This window comes from Canis lupus, chromosome 11 (assembly GCF_011100685.1).
Source record: "Canis lupus familiaris isolate Mischka breed German Shepherd chromosome 11, alternate assembly UU_Cfam_GSD_1.0, whole genome shotgun sequence".
Taxonomy (NCBI): domain Eukaryota; kingdom Metazoa; phylum Chordata; class Mammalia; order Carnivora; family Canidae; genus Canis; species Canis lupus.
Genome location: NC_049232.1, coordinates 36,350,137 through 36,372,426, shown reverse-complemented (window position 1 = coordinate 36,372,426; position 22,290 = coordinate 36,350,137). Strand labels below are relative to the sequence as shown.

General features: G+C 40.5%; 2 long non-coding RNA genes across 2 annotated transcripts in view; one reads left to right on the top strand and one right to left on the bottom strand.

The window, feature by feature from the left end:
- Positions 1-13,746: 13,746 nt before the first annotated feature.
- Positions 13,747-22,290, top strand: part of LOC111098054 — a 35,962-nt gene continuing 27,418 nt past the window's right edge. The window contains exon 1 of the long non-coding RNA XR_005366791.1: positions 13,747-13,877. This is a non-coding gene — a long non-coding RNA (uncharacterized LOC111098054). The remainder of the gene's footprint in view (positions 13,878-22,290) is intronic.
- LOC102155446 overlaps positions 14,860-22,290 on the bottom strand; it is a 123,651-nt gene continuing 116,220 nt past the window's right edge. The window contains exons 4-5 of the long non-coding RNA XR_005366788.1: positions 17,751-17,871; positions 14,860-17,117 (exon numbers count right to left, since the gene is read on the bottom strand). This is a non-coding gene — a long non-coding RNA (uncharacterized LOC102155446). The remainder of the gene's footprint in view (positions 17,118-17,750; positions 17,872-22,290) is intronic.

The window sequence follows — 22,290 nt, the reverse complement described above, 5'->3', positions numbered from 1 at the left end:
CCTACTTCATGGGGTTGTTACGGGGGCTATGTTACTTAAAACAGGTAGAGTCCCTCTGACTACTATGAGCATATGGCAAGTGCTCAAAAAAATCTTTGTCATGGTTGTTACTGGGTGCAACATATTGTAATTATCTGTCTGCTGTATTCATGATTCTGTGCTTCTTAGAAGAACGACCACATCTTTTTCAGAACTCCAACAGAACAATCTTGTGGACCACCTGTGACTGGGTGCATGCCTCAGATGCACCTTCATCCTTCTGGTCCCATTACCTGAAAGTCATTGGAATCATAAATTTCTCAAAGGCCATAGAGATTCCTCAGTGCTCCAGAGGGTCTGTGGGGTAACTATAAAATATGACCATGAATACTTTGATAATCCTTCTTGCAAGGACTTGACTCTAATTCCCTGTCTCAAATGTAAGTGGTACTTAGTGACTTGCTTCTAATGGATGGAGTGTGGCAGAAATGATGGTGTGTGACTTCCAAGATTAGAACATAGAAGGCATCAAGGCTTCCCCCTTGCTCTTTCTCTTGGATCACTCACTCTGGAGGAAGCCAGCTTCCATGTTGTGAGGACGGCCAAGCAGTGCTATGGAGAAGACCACACGCTGAGGAAGTGAGGCCTCCAGTGTGTCACACCTTCCACTGGCTGCAGCCTCTGACAGAGCCTGAGCCAGAACCACCAAGCTAAGTCTCTTCCTAAATTTCAGACCCACAGAAACAAAGATAACTAATGATTCTATTTTTAAACTGCTAAATTTTGAGTTCGTTTGTTAATCACCAATAGATAACCAATGCAGTTGGTGACTAAATCCACAACACACTATGAGCATCACACTTTGAATAGAAAATGAGAAGGCAAAGATGAGGTGTACTAATTTCCTGATGAACTTTCTGTCTTGATGACAGAGAAAGCTCACATCATCTCTTGTAGGACTGGCCACCTTGCCATTCACCCAGGGTGGGATGGAAGTAGGGGTCTGACCTTCTGGAGGCTACCCTCAGAGAGAGGACTTGGCCAGCTCCTGGGGACAGGACCCATTGGCTACTGTTGCCCTGAATCCTCCTGGATGCTGGTCATCAGCTAAAAAGCTGACCCGGAACAGTTTGTGAGTATCTTTAGTTTCCTGGAGAGTCCACCTAGAATAGAAGGAAGCACTCCCACCAAGGAGCTGAGTCACCAGGGACCTCTGCTTTTTACATACAGACCTTGGGAAAGTCACAACATCTCTCAAAGCCTCAATGTTCTCATCTGAAAGATGGAAATAATAAAAACATCTATGTTATCTATCTTTTGAATTGTCATGGGGATGAAATAACTTGTGAAGCATTTCACAAACCACAGACTTATGGTGCTACAGAAATATTAGAGTTGGGTTTTTTGCTTTTGTTTTGTTTTTTTGTTGTTGTTGTTAGTTTTTTTTTTTTTTTAACCTCATGGCTCACAGAAATACAGCATTATCAAATTCACCAGTAATCCTAGTAATCCTGTACTACCCTGGAGAAAAAGTTATTTGCTAAGTTTATATAAAGATCAAAAGAGCATGCTTGGAGACGTGTAGCCCAACCAATCAAATTTTAGAAAGCAATGGAAAAGAGATTCAGAAGGTCAATTACCTTCAAATAGATTTCATGTAATCAACTCTGGCTAAAGTGGCTCTTGGAGAAATGATACTGATAGGGAGGAGGGAGTAGTCAAAATATATGTAATACTCTCTTTGCCAATTTTAATAGGAGGCACATCCACCCTGGACTTAGGGCAGCCCTGCCTGCACATAGGGGATGCAGCATCTGAACCCCTGAAATTCTCTCTAGGTTTCATGATTTTGTCTTCACCACATCCTCTCCTGCCTCCCTTCCCCACTTCCATCTCTGAGCGCTTCTACTTTGTCAGACAAAACCCAGAAATATTGAAATGTGGTTTGAGTATCACAGCAGCCAGGAAGTTGAGAGAACAAGTTAAAACTATTTTCTTAACTCACGGCTTCTTTCCAGGAAATATAGCACTTACAATATATAGATAAATAGCTCGAGCCATTTAGATAATTTCACTTGTCCTTTCCTACTTGTCAAAGCATTTAGCTACCAGCATGACGGGCCCTATTTAAGTGAACAGATACCTCCCTCAGCTATAAACAGTGGCTGGTCTCAGGGGTTTTGTTCATAGAATTAAGTCAGAGGCAATTCAGAAGATTCCCAACCAAGAAAGCTGTGAGTTTCTCCTTAAAGATCTGAAAACTCAAAGACTCTACTTTTCTGAATTAGACTCCTCATTTAAGGGGGTACATGTGCCCCTTCTCAGGATAGTAATAACATTTTTCAGACCACAGTCAAAGTCATGCCCAGTGGGGTCACCTTCAATTTGCAGACTTCTGAGGCACATTGCAGAGAGAGCCTTTCAAGGTCTCTGCCTCTGAAAATACTCTCATAGGATGAAATGTTTAGCACCAAGGGTATATGGCAGCTTCTAGCAAGAGTGGACCTTGGAGCCTTAGCTCATAGAGGAAAGGACACAGAAACATCTGGTGTGTGGGTTTGCCTGGACTCATCATCAAGATGTATCTACACTTGCCAAGGTCTCCCCTTTGTCAGTCTGTTGTATGATTCATACCATTTGGATTGCATTAAAAATGATGGTTTATTGTGCAAATATACAGAGCCATGTATGGAAATTAGACTACCGGCATGAGATAGTTTTAGGGACTAGTCCCCATCCCACTCTCTCATTCTATTTCTCCCTGTGCATCTTTTTTTCCTGACCTTTAATGACCTGTGTTCACCCTGTACACCATATCTTTTCTCTACCTTGGAGCTCCTGCCTCCTTTATCTGCTTCTTTATCCATCTCAGAAATTGGTCCCCCAAGATCTTGTCCAGCTCTACTCTACTGTATCATAGTCTCTCTACTTCATCTTCATTGATGACAATTCATTCTCTCCTGTCATCTCAAATAAAGATCTTAGTTGACTCAGCTCATCGTTTGGGGGCCAGGCCACACCTGTGTGTTTGACAAGCTTTGGCTTGGCTTCCTTGGGTAAGTGTTCACCCCTGGCCCAGTCAGCTGTGCTGGGGGAAAGTCATGTGATATAAAATATAGCTGCCTAGAGTTGTCTTTTAGCAGAACCTGTAGGCAGAGAAGCATCTCTAGGAAAAGGAATGGGACCATGTCAGGTGACCTCAGTTCTGTAACGAGGTAATCATAGTGAGACAGGTGACTAAGGCAGGGTGACTGGTCTCCAGCCAGTCATTCAAGTTTCCCTCCTTATCTCCATGTTAAAAAATAAAGACCCTTAAGCTATCCCAAACTGGGCTTTTCATCAGGTACCACCTACAGGTTTATAGTGTTCTAATTAAATGTGTATTAGTACTGAATACAGGAGAATAGGATTCTGCACTGGTTAACCCCTGACCTCAGGAGTGCTCAGTCTATTTACCATCTTGGCACTCAAAGAATATTCAAGAGCTCCCTGAGAATGAAGCTGCAGATCTGAATATTGGTGAAGCCTAATTTACTGATTTGCTGAACCTGATTATCATATACCGGGATCAGGCTCCCTGTGTGTCTTATAATAAGCCCATGGTTTAATTTGGAAACTCCTTGAAGCATAAGCGTATACCAGTGATGTCCCAAAGAAAAACAATTTTGTAACTGTCAGACACATGATGGAATGGTCAAAAGGACATGAAATCAGCTATGCAAATTGTGAGACGTAAGTCACACTTCTATTTGTACTGTGACAGTGTGAAAATTGGAATTATTTTTTGTCAATATAGAAAAAAGTCAGAGACTATGTGCATTGTCTTATGAACAAAACTACTGAGCATGTTCAAATCAGCTGTAACATGCCTCACAGCAACCTGATTTTTTCCTCACTTTACCTGTGCTCAAGGACCATCAGTGTTGTGTTTAATTTGATATTTCAAGAATCTAATACAATGAAAGTATGCCTGTGACTATTTAATAAATATCCCACTGGTTAATAACAAAGAAATCAGTCCTGCCATATTCTCTTGATAATCCATTGGCTTAATTTTGCCAAGTCACTTTCAAAGATGTAGAAAATAATTTTTTAAAAAGTAGATCTGAAGTCAAATATGTGCCCATCAAACACTTAGGTTGGTCAAAAGATCCAGATCACTATGTCACTATGTTAAAATATAAGTTTGGTGGACTACAAGTGGCATTACACTTCTTTTTGGAAGAGGGCAGAGTGTTGTATTAAGAATATGGGCTCAGCAGATAAAAACCTCCTCTTCCAATTACATAACATTTCTAAGTCTTGGTTTCTCTATAAGTGAAACCATGATTGCATGGTGTGCTCTAGAATTCTTGCAAGGGCTTAATGATCTGATGCCTAGGAAGTGCTTAGCACAGTGGCTGGCACATGTTAAGTAACAATACACAGCATTTTATTATTATTTTACTCAATTTTCCTTTCAGAAAGAAAAATTACTTAAAGAGCAGATAAAAGCAAAATTCAAAAAATAATCAATAACACAAACTCCTAACTGTTTTTAATTACAACTTCATTTAACTTTAATTCCACTGAATACATTCATAGTTCTCCCCGGATCTTTATGGTAAAATCCGATCTTTCCTAGGCTGGCACATCTGATACTGAGTTGTCAGAAATGGGTTCAGTCACTGATAGAAAAATAATGATGCCAAAAACAACAGCAGCAGCAACCATTTGTTTGATGTATAGACTATCGGTCCTTATTGAAGGGAGAACATTGGTTTGTCCATCTAGTCTCTTTATGAAACGTTTTCCTCCAAATTCCTAAGAGCAAAAGAGACTGATCAGCCATATCCATGACCCAAAAAAGTCCACTGCAAGCAGAAATTTACTTTGATGCTTCTTGTTTTATTTTAAAAATTCACATGAATTGAATTTTACTTTATAATATATTGGTATGTATTTTTTCTAAATAAAATAATGTTTATTTTCTGCCTTTGCATAACCCCAGCACACCAAACCGAACATCAGTGCATCAGTTAAAAATGTTTTCAACTACAAATAACAAAATACTCAAAAACAGTGGATTAAACCCTAAGTACTCATATGATTACTAAACATATTTAGTGATTACCTATGTAATCAGAGATCTGATTCTTTCTATTCTAGATTAATCTACTTTCCATGATTGTCCTGTTTTTTTTCATGATCACAAAATGACTGCCATAGTTCCAGGCATCACTTCTCACACCATCATCCTGAGATGAATGAAAGGGAGGAAAAGAAGCCCTCAAAAACATATATCTTTAAGTGTCTTTGGCCAGAATTTGTCCCTAGCTACAAGGAAAGCTGGAAAGCAAGTCCTAGAAAAGAAAGGTGAATGAGATTTCGATGATAGGCTCAGACTAATGATGATTCCTTTTCTGGACTATAGCTAACTGGGAATGAGTAGCTATTTTGTCCACTGAATAGGCAAATTGTGTCTGCCACAATCAGTGCGAAAACAGAAAACATGGTGGTAGGAAGTTTTGCTTTTCCTATCTCTTCCTCTTCAGGTATCAAAGAGAAACAAAATTCATAACTTTCTTTCATGAAATCCATACCTCTCAATCTTTCTCTCTTTCTCTGAATCAGAAAGATATAATGTTCTAATTTTTCCTTAAAAAAAAAAGAAACAAGTGTTTTTTTCCCAACAGGATTTTCTAGCATCAAATATTATCTTAATGATATTAAGTGGATATATCCACAGATTGAGAGAGATCTGTTACTGGGCCTGGAGAAAACCCACATACAATCAAGACTTTAGGGTCCTTAAGTGTCCATGGATAGATGCATGGGGCATGGGTAAAGAAGATGTGGTATGTGTGGAATATTATTTAGCCATAAAAAGAATGAAATCTTGCCATTTGCAACAATGTGGATGGAGCTAGAGAGTAAGTACAATGCTAAGTGAAATAAGACAAAGAAAGACAAAGACCATATGATTTCCCTCATATGTAGAATTTCAGAAACAAAACAAATGAGAAAAGGGGGGAAAAAGAGAGAAACCAAGAAACGGACACTTGACTATAGAGAACAAACCGATGGCTACCAGAAGAGAGGTGGGTGAGAGGAATAGGTAAAAAAGGTAATGGGGATTAAGGAGTGAACTTGCTGTGAGGCGCACCGGGTATTGTATGGAAATGTTGAATCATTATATTGTACATCTGAAACCAATATAACACTATATGTTAACTATACTGGAATTTTTTTTTAAAGAGCTAAGAAAAAAAAAAAGACTTTGGATTCTTGGGAAGAGGTGCAGACGAGGGGCTGATGATGAATGATAGCTTTCCTGAGCCATATTTTCATGACCAGGAGTTGGTGGGGCAGGCACTGAAGATATGATCTGCCTTTTTGAAAAAATGCTTTTATTTAAATTCAAGTTAGGAAACATACATTTTATTATTAGTTTCTGGGGTAGAACTCAGTGATTCACCCATTGCATGTAATACCCAGTGCTCATTACATCAAGTGCTCTCCTTATTAACCATCACCTAGTTACCCCATCCCTCCACCCACCTCCCTCTCCAGCAACCCTGTTTGTTTCCTACAGTTAAATGACTTGCCTTTGAAGGGCTCTGCAGCAAAGACCACCTTTCCCAAGGCTGCCTGAGTGGGGCCAGATTGCTGAGCCCATATACGCCCTTAGCACAGACAAAGGAACTGCCCTATCTGCTGGCTGTGTGTGGCCCTGGTGAGGCCTCTCATTCCAGGGGTCCTGGCTGCCTATAAGGGCAGCACCAATCTGGGAATGAACAGCTTCCTTTCTATGGGCTTGGGAACAGCACTTCACTGTCACTAATGGAGAACCATAAGATCCTAGAGAGCTGCCCCCGACACCCCAGGCAATGGGATTCACTTTGCTAATCTGCTGATAACAGGTGGGGGAAATGTTGCACTTTTCCTTTGGTCATCTGCCAACCTTCCACTGTTTGTATATGCCCAGGAGACACTGATAGTCTTACCTGAATGGATGCCAAAACAACTCACAGACCCTAACATAAGTAAGCAAAGAAAGATGGCAGATGAATTGGTAATCTCCGAAAGAGGAGACCAAGATGAAACCAGATAGATGGCACCTGTTGAAGCCAATTTAATAATAGAAATGAGATCCAAGAAGGCACAAAACAAAACAGAAAACTAACAACACTCTTAAAGGCTTACAAGATGATGGTGCAACAGAACAATCCAAGATCGTAAATGTTTCTGAAGAAATAACAGCTTCTAAATGTTAAAAGAGAGCACAGAAATTGAGCAATAGACTGGGCCCTGAAGAATATTCAGCTAGTGATTTAGAAGATTAAATGGACAACTTGCCTCACAATATGGAGCAAAAATGCAAAAGGGTGGTGATAGCCAGTGAAAAGATAGGAGATATGGAGAATAGAGCCAAGAAATCTAATGTGAACATAAGGGGCTCAGAAGGAGAGAAAGGAACAGTTTGGAGAGAATAATCAAATACATTTTGGAAGAAAATTTCCCTGGCCTACCTAAATAATGGCCTACATTTTCATATCAAAAAAGCTTACTGAGTGCCAGGCAGATTTAATAAGAGAAAGAGAAAGAAAACATCTAAACATATCTGGATAAAGGTTCTGAAATCAGAGGAGAGAATGAGTCCAGCATTGCTTTTCCTATTTCTAAGTGAAGAATGATAATTTCAAAATTATACACTTAACCAAAAGATAAACAAAAATGTTCACATGTGCAAAGACTTTTGTGTTTTTTCTAAAGGAATATCTAAAACATACAAGTCATATAAAAATAAAATGAGAATACAGATCTTAAGGTAGCAGATAATGAAGTACAAGAATTAGAGGAGACCAAATGCAATCATGCATTAAAGTTTAAAATAAAATCAAACTGTATGGTAATACTTTATTACAATTTTTGACTGCTAACTATGTGTCAGGCATTTATCTAAGCATTTGTATTACTCACTATTACTTTCCTCACATTGTACAAAAAAAAAAATCACTTTTTACTGTTTGTTACTTTTCCTTTGGTAGCTTACCCAAGTCATACACCCAGATGTGAATTCAGATTCGTTTTGGAGCTTACACATTTACCCTCTACACTACAACACCTCCATAAATAGCCTCATAATAATGAAAGCATAAATTATAATACAAATGTTAAGAAAGAATATTTGAAAAGAAAGAGATATGCTCTAATAAAAAATTAATAATTCCTTGGAAATAAAATCCCATATTAATTAAGCAATACTCAGAAGTGGGGGAAGGAGTATATATAGGAATTAAAAGTGGGGAAGCAAAAGTCTGCTAAAGGTCCTGTGCTTTTGGTGGGGAAAGGGCAGAGGTAGAATTATTATTTGATTTTGGCAGAGGGATATAGGTTTAAATATAACTCCTAAAAAAATGAAAGCATCTATGAACAAAATAAGATACATAGTGAAACTTCGTGTTAACAGGAAAAGGATATAAAAGAATTCAAACCAGGATAAAAGAAACAACAAAAAGAAAATCTATAATAAACAGAAGGCACCAGAGTAAAAACGTCGTGTCATAATTAATGCAAATAGCTTTACTTTCTCATTAATAGACAAAGACTCACAGATGAGGTAGAAAAACCAAACAGGAAAAAAATTGGGCTAGGCTTATAAGAGATGTATCTAAAACAAAATGAAAAACAAAGTTTAAAAATAAAGGGTAGGGAGATCCCTGGGTGGCGCAGCGGTTTAACGCCTGCCTTTGGCCCAGGGCGCGATCCTGGAGTCCCGGGATCGAATCCCATGTCAGGCTCCAGGCATGGAGCCTGCTTCTCCCTCTGCCTGTGTCTCTGCCTCTCTCTCTCTCTCTCTCTCTCTCTCTCTCTCTATTATTAATGAATAAATAAAAAAACTTTAAGAAAAATAAAAAAATAAAAATAAAGGGTAGTTGCAGCTGTATCATCCGAATATGAATCAAATGAAAGGAAGAATGGCAGTATTGATGTCAGATCAAGTGGAACTTAAGGCCAAAAATACGAAATTGGGTGAAGAGGAATATTTTAAATGGTTTAAACCAGTAAAATACATAATACAAAAACTATGAACCATATAAGAATAATTTGATAAAACCAAATCATCGCAGGGGGGCTTTGGCTCATTTCAATTCTGATGGATCAGTTTTTTGGGAAAAATAAATTTAAAAATTAGAATATTAATATTATTATTAATTAGATTATTATTATTAGAATAATCAGTAAATTCTATCTAGTATATGTGCTTATGAGTGTTTTCGTGTGTGTACATATATGCACACACGTACATATGCATGCCTAAATATAAGGCATGTTACAAGGAATTACTTATTCCTCTTGTGTCCATTGCATGTTTACAAAACATGGATCATGTGCTTGGCCACAAATAAAACTATAGAAATCCAAAACGCTGAGCTCATATAGGGTCATATTCTCTTATCATGATGAAAGGAAGCTAGAAACCACCATTAAACAACCACCAAATAAAACTCACTCATTTGGTAACTAAAAGAACTTTAAACAATTCCTAAATTAAGCTGAATGACAAATCGCCCCCATACTAGCCCCCCCAAACCATTTTATATAAAAAATTATGAGCAGTAGCTAAAGCTGTATTCAAAAGAAAGTGTATAGCTTCATTAATCAAGAAGATATGTAAACTAATCCTGCATCTTAAGGGAAATAGGGGAAAAAACAGCAAAAAATAACCAGAAGGAGGTTGGAAGATGAATTTCATAAAAGTAAAAGCTGAAATGGACTGATTTTAGAAATTTAAAGAACAAACTACAAATGACTAGTAGAATCAAAGCGGATTTTTTAAAAAGATATTTCAAATTGACCAACCCCTAGCAAGACTAAGAAAGAGAGGCAACAAACACACACACAACACGAGTACAAGAAAGAAAAGGCACAGTCACAGATACCAGAAGGGTGAAATTCATTTTATGAGACAAATGCAATCACATCTCTTAGTGGCTGAGGTCGCCTCGGAAAATTTCAACTTAATAACTGCCTGGGATAAAGACTTCTTTGTCTCCAGTTCCTCAGAATCGGTCTATAAATGGATTTGTATTTCTACCAGAACGAAACATTTTAAAACTGCATTAAAACCAACCATAACAAGAGTTTAAATAGAGTGTTGCAGGGATTTTATTACATATGTTCATACAACTCTGTTTTAAGTGACATCTGTCTTCTCTAGAGGTCCAAGTGTAATCAAATGCCCTAGGCCTTCCTTTGGAAGGTAAATTAACACATCATTTTTATACTCAAATCACAATGGCCCAAGTCTCCTACCTAGTTAATTGCCAGAAACAGAGCCCCCTTGAAGTGTTTCTGTTATTTCTTAAAGTCCCTAAAGGGATGTCTTGCATGTCCCAACCTAGGACAGCAGCTGCCACCTGCAGTTGGCTCTGCTCTGTCCCTCTGTTATGCCGATGCTTAGAGAACACCAGGTCTTCCCACTCTTTCTGCCAACTAGCTTTCAACCACCTCCTTGTCCTCCCTCCCAATCCAGGTATTTGGTGGCTTTTCTTTCTCCTGGCTCCAAGTGTGGACCTATGACCCAGGCCTGACCAACCAGAATGGTCATTCCCCTAGACAGGCTGATCGGTTGGTTCCAGGATGGCCAGATGGCCCAACCCGAGGCAGTGAGATACAATGACATCTTTGCTTGGCTTGAGGGGAGTGGGGAAAGCATTCTCTTCACTGGACTCGAACCGCTGGCAGCCATCATGCCACCGCATGGAGCCTCATCATGAAACCATCTGGGAGAGAGCAGAGCCAAAAGAAGGAGGATGATGACATCATTTGGGCCCCTGGCACAACCTGATAGCTGAAACCAGCCTATTCCTGAACTTTTCAGCCATATGAACCAATAAATTCTTTTTTTCCCCCTATTCCTTAAGCCAGTTGAGTTGAGTTGTCATGGGAGCCAAGAATCCTAACTGAATTATTTGCTTGGCAGAGCAGTGCTAAGTACTATCTAGGCCCCAGAGCAGCTATGTTTATGTCCAGCACTCCTCCAAGTCTTTCTTGAGCTGTTCTGATGGTTTTTGCTTTTTACCTGTTTTTCCAGAGAAGTGTACAACCAGCCCAGGAAAGTGGCTGCCATTCCAGCGTCTCTCTCCACATTGCCCCTGGCGTCCACTTCCAACCAGAGTGCCCCCCACCTTTGCATTGCCATTCCTGCCAGCCCCTATCAGGGAATGTGCACGACCCAGGGAGCAGGGGAGCTGGCGGAGGGAGACTTTATAAGAGCAGCATCTCTGATCTTGCAAGTCTAGCCAAGGTGTCCTCATTTCCCAATTCACCACATTCTTAGCCTGCATGATAAGAGATCTGTCCCTTAAGCATAAAAAGCGAGTGCATAGAAAATGACCTCAAAGTGAAGGATGAAAGAGACAGGGAATGATCTCTCCAAGTTACCATCAAATATTTTGGTTTAAGCTCTGCATACACATCTTTAAGGCCTTTTACAATTCCTCCTTACATTTAAACATTTTCAACTCACTGACTCAGACTTTTTAAAGATTAATAAACCTTCACAAATCTGCTCTTGTCAACCATTTTAATAGATTTGTCCTGCAGCCATCTTATCCCCACCCCCTCAAAATAAAACAAACCAAACAATAAATCAAGACCACTGAAATGAAATCCAGTCTCACATCACAGAGCAACGGTTTTATGGGTGAAACGTGTGCTTGCTAATTTCAAGAACAAATTATTGTGCTTTATTTAGTGCAGTTCAATTTATACACTTTTAGCTACAGGAAATAAAAAATAAAGCCCACAGGCCAATTTTAATTTGGTCAATTTTTTCTTTCACGAGCATCCCATGGTGGAAACTGGCTGACATCAAATCAGAAAACCCCTCTCTGCTCTCTTGCCTGAGAGTAAACACAGCCACTCGAACTGAGAAGTTACCTCACTTATGGTATCAATGATGCTTAATAGACTTGCATTATTAACGGAATAATGTTTCTGCCTGGCAAAGCTGGAGTCAATATTTAATAGATTTAGGTCCTATTTAGCCACTGGATTTGGAGGAAACCTAACAAAATAAACTCTGTATGAAAGCTAATAGAGTAGACTCAAAGATTACAAAATGAACGTTTCCATAAATATGCATTCCTCATAAATATTTGAGGCAATGAATGGAAAGTGATCTGATATTTTTTAATCACTTCCTAATTAATATTCTTTGAATACAACAATCTGAGTAAATATTAGGCCTCTGTTAAAGAGTTCTGTTGAGAAAAGCAAAATATCCAAAGATTTTGAGATTTTTGTTGTTGTTGTTAAGAAACTGTTAGCGAGGCTACTTTTAAATAAAATAACTTTCTTGGCCTCAACAAGAAGAAATTCCATCCTATAGTCTAACCACTGTTAATGAAAAATGGAAAGAACATTTGTTTAATGGCCAGGAGCAGTGCCTCTCCAACTCACAGGATTTGATGAGCTGGCTGGAACAGGATTCTGAGGGGCCACCAGGATGAGGAGAGGCTCAGAACTAAGGGATCAAGAGCTACCAAAAAGGAAACAGGGTCACACTCCACTCCACCCAAGCCAGTTGTCGTTGGATTTCTCTAAACTCCGAGTCAGTTTTCTCGGTTGTAGAAATGGGAATGATGTAGCATACTTTCTTCCTGGAGCTATTTGGAAGGATCAGGAAAACCGCTTTTGTGAAAGTCTGCAAACTGTTCAAGCTTCTAACGAAAGTCACACTGCCTGGGCCCAACATCCTGCTGTAGTAAATGACAACCCCCCTCCCCCGAATAGCTTTATGTGAGTGAGTCGTTTAGACCCCCTGGGCCTCTGTTTGCTGACCCGGGAAATGGGCATAATGACAGTACCCACGTGGCAGGTTCTTGAGAGAGGTAGATGAATTAACTTACATGAAGCACTTAGGTGGTAATAATGCCTGATGCAAATGTTAGCTCTCCTTCTTCTTCTCCTCCTAATCCTTCTTCTTCTTCTTTTTCTTATTATTATTGTTATCCAAGATGAGGAAACAGTCCAGGAAACTTCAGAGGTTTATTTAAGATCATGATTCCAATGAGAAAACATGAAGTCAGGTGACAACACTGCTTCTTTTAAATTCCCTTCTGATGTGATGGGGTCTTTCATCCCTGGCAGGGGGCCATCCGGAGTGGCAGTGACATCGCCCCGCAGGGAAGAAAGCAGGACTGATTGGAAACTGTGATCGGTTGGACTAAAGTGGGACCCAGCCACAAAAGCCCCTTTGGAAAAGAAGAAGGATTAGGAGGAGAAGGAGAAGGAGAGTTAACATTTGCATCAGGCGTTATTACCACCTAAGTGCTTCATGTGAGTTATTTCATCTAAATCTCTCAAGAACCTGGACACCTGGGTGGCTCAGTGATGGAGCGTCTGCCTTCAGCTCAGGGCATGATCCCAGGGTCCTTGGATCAGGTCCCACATCAGGCTCCCTGCACAGAGCCTGCTTCTCCCTCTGCCTGTTCTCTGCCGCCCCCCTCTCCCTCTCTGTGTCTCTCATGAATAAACAAAATCTTTACAAATAAAAATCTCTCAAGAACCTGCCCTGCCAGCACTGTCATTTTGCCTATTTCTCGAGTCAGAAAACAGAGGCCTTGGAGGTCTAAATGACTCATCTGAAGGATAGGATACCACCTTCATAGCAAGGACTGGGCCCCAGTAAGCAGCAGCCCAGCCAAGAGTAAGCAGAAAAAATCCTCTAGGAGGTGTGGTGGGAAAGAATGCAGCGAGGTCACCTAACATTCTCAGGAGGAAGGAACCCAAGAGAAGCCCAACTGCCCTACTGCTGACCCTGGGCTGGAAAGACAACCATAAAAACCGTCATTCTGATTGATGAAGAGGTGATAAGGTGCAGAGTGATGAACCAAGTCCATTTCAAGGTTGGTGTGTGTTCTTTGGCGCTTCCCTCCTAAGGGCCAGTCTTGTAAATCTCAGGCAGTGTCGGTCATTATAAATATGGGCTTGGTCTGGAGCACGACAGCTGCTTTCTCTTCCAGTGTGAATACTCCATGGGCAGGGACCCTCCACAGAGGCCGAAGAACCTTCTTAAGAGAGCGTGGGTGTGTCCAGACCCACCTCCCAGCCACCCTGCTTGGCTGCGGTGTGATGGCTTCACCTTTCCATATACTCTCCCCCCTCCCTTACGTTCAGACCCCCACCCTCTCCTTCCATAACAACTGTTGGGTGCCTCTTGTTTTGGCTCCTGAGGGAAGACAACCAGGTACCATCCAGAGATGCCAAGGACACGTGGAGGGGCCCAGAACACCAGATGTTTCTTTGCCTGTGAGCAGATGGCTTTTACACACTGAGTTCCTACTCGGTGGGAAACTTCCCATGGCCAGGACAGAGCACCGTGTGATACTAGCGGGCGGGGAGCAGCTGGTCTTGGGGCTAGGACACTGGTGTGGGGGTTTCCTTGTCATTCTTCCATGTCTGTCATCCCCCTCACCTTCGCTTTCTTCGTTCATATTTTTTCTCTGCCTTTTCCTCCCTTTCTTTCATGTATTACTTTCTTCAAAATGTGGGTATTCCAGAGAACAGTTTCACAGAAGTTCAAGTTATATTACATTCTTTTCTTTTTTAGTGTCACCCAAACACCACCATGCTAAGCAAATGTTTTAAAATATATATTTTTTAAATTTTAATTAAATTTAATTTTAAAATCAATTTTTAATTAAATTCAATTTATCATAATACATTGTATATAATATAGATAATATATAAATCTATACATATTAAAATATATTTTTAAATTTAAAAAAATTACAATTTAAAATTTAAGTTTTTTAATGTTTCATTAAATTTTTAAATTAAAAACATTTTTAATTTGTTTGATATTCATTTGATATATCATTTCTCTGCTGTGCTGTAAGTTGAAACTCCTTCTTGCCTACAAAGAGGGGACCAACTATTTTCTAAAGTCCTGTCTAGCCCTGATTTCCTGGGGAATTTTCAGAATCCTCTCACTCCTCTTCCCCCATGTGGGCCTCTCTGGACCTGCAGTCACTTTCCCAAAGCAAATCTCCCCCAAACAATGTGAAATCAGGAAAAGGCACCAAGAAATACATGAGGGGATTGTCAAGTCCTTTGGGGCAAAGCCTTCTCCTGTTTACCAGGACCTGCTTCTTGGAAAGCTACTATCAGAAAAACATTGCACAAGTAGAAGCCGTGCAACACAGCAATCGGACCCCACCTCTCCTTAATCTTAACCTCTGACCTCGAGCCATCATCAACAAGGTGTTTCAAAAACAAGGATGTGTTTCCATGGTTCGGTTGGGCTCCATTTGAGGCCAGGGCAATTGCTCAGAGACAACACAACCAGAAGTGATTGGATTATTTACTAAGTCACCTGCCTCTGAACTGACATCTTTCAACAAATGCGACACTCTTTGGCTGATGTCCCATGCACTAAAGGTAGACCAAACCCACACCAGCTATCCCATGACCACCTGGGAAGTAGGTAGTAATGCCATCTTATTATGTTCTTGGCAAATATGACAATAAATTTGCCCCTGTTGGAGCAGAAGCACACATGGCAGGTTGTCTTATTACTACTAATAATACACTAAGTGGATGCAAAAGTGTCTGCATCCAAAAACAACAATCAAAACCCCAAACCAGTAGGAATTAACTTTGATCTTTGCAGTATACAGTATATCACACTCACACAACCAATTAAAAAGGCATGTCATCTTGTTTGGAAAGTATCTATTGATTCCCTAGTTCATCAGATCAGGTTGATGTGTCTTTCAATGGCCTCGATGACATCATCAATATTTTTCTATTTAGAATAATGACTTATTTTATATGCCAACAGCTATAAAAAACAACCCACCTATATATATTTCCACCGACACCAGCTTAAGAGCCATCTGGTTTTCTCTCCTTAACATGTGATATTGGTAATCTGGGGCAAAAGAAATGTTTTGTTCTTGTCATGAGACTCATTTAGAGACCACAGTAAATTTGTTTAGTTTAAAAACCAACCACTAAATCATATTTTCTCTATTAGAAGCCGATGCTCTCCACTGCATTTGGTGGCCAAATTATATTCGTTTTAGAGTGAATTACATTCATTTCAGAAGCAGCCCCCAACTCTCCTCTCCCTCCTGTCCAAGAAGGCAATATACTCACCAGCTGTGTGATCTTTGGCAAGTGACTTAATCTCTCGGAAACTCATTCTTCGCTTTTATTAAATCGGAGGGAAAGTGCTAGTTTCCTTATGCATATTAACCCTCCCAGTCACCCCACAAGATTGGTACTGTCACCCCCACTTTACCAATGGGAAACTCAGACAGAGAGAGGGTAAGTAACTGGTATGTGATGAAGCCAGGATACTGAGCACCAATGTTTGTAACCAATTGCAACTGCCTCATAGGTTCAGTCCCACAAAACACCGGGACACCAACCCAGGCTACTAGGTAGGTGCCAAGGAGTTATTATGGCAGGGGCCTAGGAGTCCCACCCCGGCTTTCTCATTTATGACCAACATGACCTTGGGCAAACTAACCTCTGTGTACTTCAGTTGTCTTGTGAAATTGTGGCAGTAAGAATGGTGCCTGCCTTGGAAGGTGTGATGAGGATAAAATAGCTCATGGCATGTACAGTGCCTGGCCCAGTTAGCGTTCAATAATGGTAGCTATGAGCATTCATAGGCACTCCATAAATGCTTTGCTCTCTTCCCCTCAAGTCTTTAGCGTTGACCAAGTGGCTACAACATACATTCATACGTCCTTCTCAATCGATGACCAGGATAAAAAATGAAGTGTCATCATGGCCTTGCAGGAAGTGTCTTGCTAGAAGAATAAATCTTTCTCCATCAAAGGACAGCACCAAGGAGGTACAAAGGAGGAACTCCACTGGTGGCTCCTCACATTTTTCTTCTAAGTCCAAAAGATCCATCATTAGTGCCTGCAAAGCTGAGTAACCAAAGAAGCTTTGCTTGGTGCTGAGTGATGACATAATCTGAACTGGAAGTGGCAAGGGTTGGTGACACCAATGTGGCCTGAGTTCTGGCTCCACACCACGTAGCTGTGAGATTCCAGGCACTTACATCACCATAATGAGTTTTAGTTTTCTCCTCTGGAATCTGGGATTCATTCTACCTACTTAGAATGAGGCTGTGGGAATAAAACAGAGCAAACTAAGGCTAAGTTCCCAATGGTATCAGCTCCCCTCTTCCTGTCACCCTCCACTACATTCATCTGGGGAAAGGATAATAAGGGGTTCTATAAATTTTCCAAGTCAGGAACGTTTTACACTCTAACTGGATCCTGTCAGAGTCAAAGGCTCACCTTGAGGGACACTGGTTATGAGGAGTGTACCAAGTGATTGAGGGTGACATTTTAGGGCAGTCTTTAGAATCTTTTCAAGGAAGGGCTGAGTTGTAGGACAGAACCAACCATTTACCAGCCTGGGAAACTGAGCCATTATGTACAGTTCCCTAAGAGGATGCCCAGCCAGGAACTGGCAGTGCAGGAGCTTTGATGACAGTCTTGAAGCCTTTGTCCACAGCTTCCCATGTCTATTCCGCTAATCTTTCCAATCCATTTTTGTCTTCCCCTTTCCAAATCCAAGCCTCAACAATTCAGTGTCTGCCTCTATGAAAATGAGCCCTTTCTCTTTCATCAGCAATGAAGAGACACAAAACTGAGGGCTTGAGGCCTTAGGAAAGGTGTCTTGGAGAAGAAGCTGGAATCTCAGTCTTAACTCTATCACCAATGGGTCAGTTCACCCTAGCTGAGTCATCTCACCTTTTGGGGGCCTCCATTCCCTCCCCTCTAAAGACAGGACACTGGAATGATCTGTGGTCTTCAAACTGTGTCCTGTGGACCCTTGTATCCATGGCAGTGTCCTTAGGGCTACCACAGGGGCCTGGAACAGAAGTAAAATCAAGCAGATCTGGTCAGTTTACAAATGCATTTCTCTTGACTTATACAATGGTTTTATTTTCCTTTCAATATTGAAATAGCAGCTAAATTCTCAAAATTAAATGTTTTTTAATTACTTGATTTTTGCATAGCAGTTTTAGATTTATAGAAAAATTGGATAGAAAGTACAGAGTTTCCAGATACTAACTCTTCCCTTCCTCCTCCCTCTGCCCCACCCTCCCTTCTTTTTTATTAGCGCCTTGCTTTAGTATCATATACTTGGTACAATTGATGAATCAATAATGATACAAGATTACTAACTAAAATCCACAGTTTATATTAGGGTTCACTCTTTGTTTTGTACATTTTGTGGGTTTTGCAAGTGCACACCCATTATAGTAACATAGAGAATATTTTCACTGCTCTCAGAATCCCCTGTGCTCTGTATATTCATCCCCCCTTCCCCCAACGCCCTGGCATCCACTGATCTTTTTACTGTCTCTATAGTTTTGTTTTTTCCCTGAATGGCATATAGTTGGAATTATACAGAATGTAGCATTTTCAGATTGGTAACTTTCACTTAGCAAGATGCATTTAAATTTCCTCCATGTCTTCCCAGGGCTTAATAGCTATTTCTTTCTAGCACTATGGATGTATCACAGTTTATTTATCCATTTACCTACTGAAAGACATCTTGGTTGCTCATAAGTTTGGACAATTATAATAAAACTACTGTAAACATCCACCTGTGGGTTTTTGTATGACATAAGTTTTTTACTAATTTGGGTAAATACCAGGGAACATGAATGCTGGAGTGTATGCTAAGACTATATTTAGCTTTGTAAGTAATGACCAACAGTGTGGTCAATGTGGCTGTACCATTTTGAATTCCCACCAGCAATGACTGAGAACTGCTGTTGTTCTACATCTTCAGCAGCATTTGGTGTTGTCGGTGTATTTTTTTTTTTTTTACCCATTCTAGTAAGTTGTAGTGGCACCTTATTGTTTTGTTTTGTTTTTTTTAAAGATTTGTTTATTTATTCATGAGAGACATAGACTGAGAGAGAGGGGCAGAGACATAGGCAGAGGGAGAAGCAGGCTCTTCACAGGGAACCTGTCCCAGACCCTGTGATCATGACTGAGCGGAAGGCAGGTGCCCAACCACTGAGCAACCCAGCCACTCCTTCATTATTGGGTTAATTGGGAATTCCCACAAGTCATAATATATGGTGTTGAGCATATTTTTTACATGCCTATTTGTCATCTGTAGATCCTCCTTAGCAAAGTGCCTGTTCAAATCTTTTGCCCATTTTAATTGGGTTGCTTGTTTTCTTACTGTTGTATATTTTGATTATACATCCTCTATTGCCTGTGCTTTACAAATGTTTTCTCCCAGTCTGTGGTTTATCTTTTCATTCATTTAACAATGTCTTTCACAGAGGGGAAGTTTTAGAAATCAGGAGTTTCACATAACAATCCAGCTTTCTGACTTCCCTTGGAAGTAGAAGATTTGATAACACTTGAGACTCATCCTAGCAGCTGCCTCTTTAGACCAGTTCATCAGAGCTGCCCTGGTACTCTTCACCCATCTTTATGACCTACCTTGAGATGCTTGACTGCTGTGATTCTGGCCTAGAGAGAAGCTCCACCTTCACCTGTTTTTTACATTGAGTTCTACATAGGTTTGTTTTGTATAAAACTGTCTAGAACTTAAAAAAGAAGTTTAAACTTGGCTGGCCTTTTGCTCTTTCATACCAGGCCTATCCATTTATTGTCACCTTGTCACAAGAAAAAATTTCACAAACACTCCGGGTGGCATCTTCTAATTAGTCTGTTGTGCCTGGTCCAATTCATGCCATGGAGCATGATACCTATGTGAGGGTCCCCAAATGATGCCATTGTGTTCACTGAAAGTGCCTTCTTGTGAGGTTACCATCTATGTAGGGATGGGGATTACAGTCATCTTATAAGGCAAAGAATTTAAATCCTGAGGAGTGAATAATATGCATCTTTACATATAGGAATCACCTTTACCTGGAAGATGTTCTCATGTGAAGGCATATGGGAATTGAGAAAGGAGGATACAGCAGATTCCTATGTCTTAGCCCAGACTCATTGTGAAGAATTAACATATTGAGTAGGAATGCTGGGTAAACTCCCTGGCATCATTTGAACTGCACTCTTTCTCTTTCTCCCATGATTTGGTAGTTGACATTCTATAAGGTATATGACATGAATCTATTTCACCAGGGCTGCTGGTGTAGCTATGCAGCTGGAAAAATGATTCTCAGGTCCTGAAAAGCATCAGTAAAGACAAAGCCAGAGGGATCAGCATAGGACTTCACAACAAATTAGAGGTGAGGAAAAATTTCTTGCATAAATGCCTTGTCCTCAGGCTAAGTCTGGTATCCTCCTGTGTACACTTGTTGAAGTTACATGTGGAGGCCAAGGAAAATTTGCTAGGGCTGCTGTAACAAAGTATCACAAACTGAGTGGCAGAAAACAGAAATTTATTGCCTCATGGTTCTGGATGCTGGGAGTCTGAAATCAAGATGTTGGCAGGATTTATTCCTTCTAAGGGCTGTGGGGGGGGGGGGAGTAATCTGTCCCAAGCCTTTCTCATGGCTTATAGATGACCATCTTCTCCATGCGTCTATTCATATCATCTTCCCACTATACATGTTTCTGTGTCCAACTTTCCCTATTTTATAAGGACCAGTCATATTGGATTATGCCCCACTGTAATGACCTAATCTTAATTAATTACATCTCTAACTACCCAATTTTCATATAAAATCACAATGCTGAGGTACTGGAAGTTAGGAGTTCAACAACATGAATTTTCCAGGAGGACACAATTCAGTCTGTAATAAGGCCACTAGTACAGGAGGACAAAAATCCCTTAGCTCTCTGAGCCATTTGAGAATAGGTCATTGGGAAAGTGAATTGATGAAGACCACAGAAGCAAAGTCTAATGATGACACTCTCAACTTTCACTATTCTTCTAGAATTGTGCTCTTTTTCAGCTAACATAGTCTTGGTAGAAACAAAGAGATGATAAAAATTAAAGGAATTTTATTGTAAGTCCCCAAGCCCAGCTCCAGGGCTCCCCCAACCCCCACGATATCTTTATGAAAGCTGTTTTTAATAGTTGCGCCATGAACAGCCCAAGCAGGTGTCTCAGCTAAGCAAATAGAGCCCTGAACTAAAGGTCGGTCCTATACTTTCTGCACATTCAAAGACATGGTCCCAGAAGCTCCTCACCTAACTGCCCGGGTTCTGGTGGTATTCTTTCTATTTCCTGACAACTGTGATCACACACCCCAGCTGCCACCTCATCCTGCTGTTTTATCCATGACTTGTGCCTTCAGACCCCATGATTCTTTTTTCCTGGTGAGCCCATCCCATCAGTTTTCCATTCCAGCTCTGCTTTTCATCTCATGTTCTTTGGTTTATCTTTTGGGGTTTCTGGTCCTTAGGATACCCCTTTCTGGGCAGTCTCTCTCCTGGACTGGAGCATATTTTGTTTCCTTTCTGTAGTGAAATATTAAGGGCACAAATCAAAGTTGAACAAAGGTATAGGATAGGAAGAAGGGAGGAGCAATTAGCAATAGGTCTGAAAAGGCTGATCAGCAGGTCCCAGGTGATGGAGAGTCGGATCATTAGCGTGAACTAGTGGAGAGAGCAGAGACTTTGTCAAAAGATGGATGTGAGCGGGGTGGGGTTCTTAGCTGCACCAAAGTCTTCATCTCTCTGAGTGTGACTTTAAACGTCCCGTCCTGATCTTCCTCCCAAATGGGAGAAACAATTCCAACTTCCTTCTAGACATTTCTATTTGGATTATTGATAGTCATCTCAAACTTCATATGTCCAAAACCAAACCCTTGACTTAACCCCAAAACTTTGCCCATTCTTTCCATCTCAGTGAATAGTAAGTCCAATCTCTTAGTACTCAAACTAAAAATTTTCAGTCATATTTGACCTCACATTCTTATCCATCAGGAAAATCTTTCTTGCTTTACTTTTAAATATATCCAGAATCCGGACACTCCTCACCATCTCCATTCCTGTCACCCTAGGCCATTATTATTCATTACCTGGATTATTAAAAGTGCTTCCTAATTAGTCTCCTTTTTCCATTCTTCCCCGCCAATGTTTAGAACAGTCTTTTGAAAACATGAGTCAGATCATATTACTCCTCTAGTCAAAATCTTCTGTGACTAAATCACAGTCTCCCAACATCCATTCTTCCTTTCTTTATTCATCCAATTTCCAAAGTTTATCTGGGTGATGACCAAAGACTCTGGCTTTAGCTTCCATTGCAGTCAGTGTGCCCATGTGACTATACTGGAGCCATGTGACTTGAAGCAAGTGGTCCATGAGTTGAAACCACATGTACAATGCCACATGCTAAAAGAAAGGG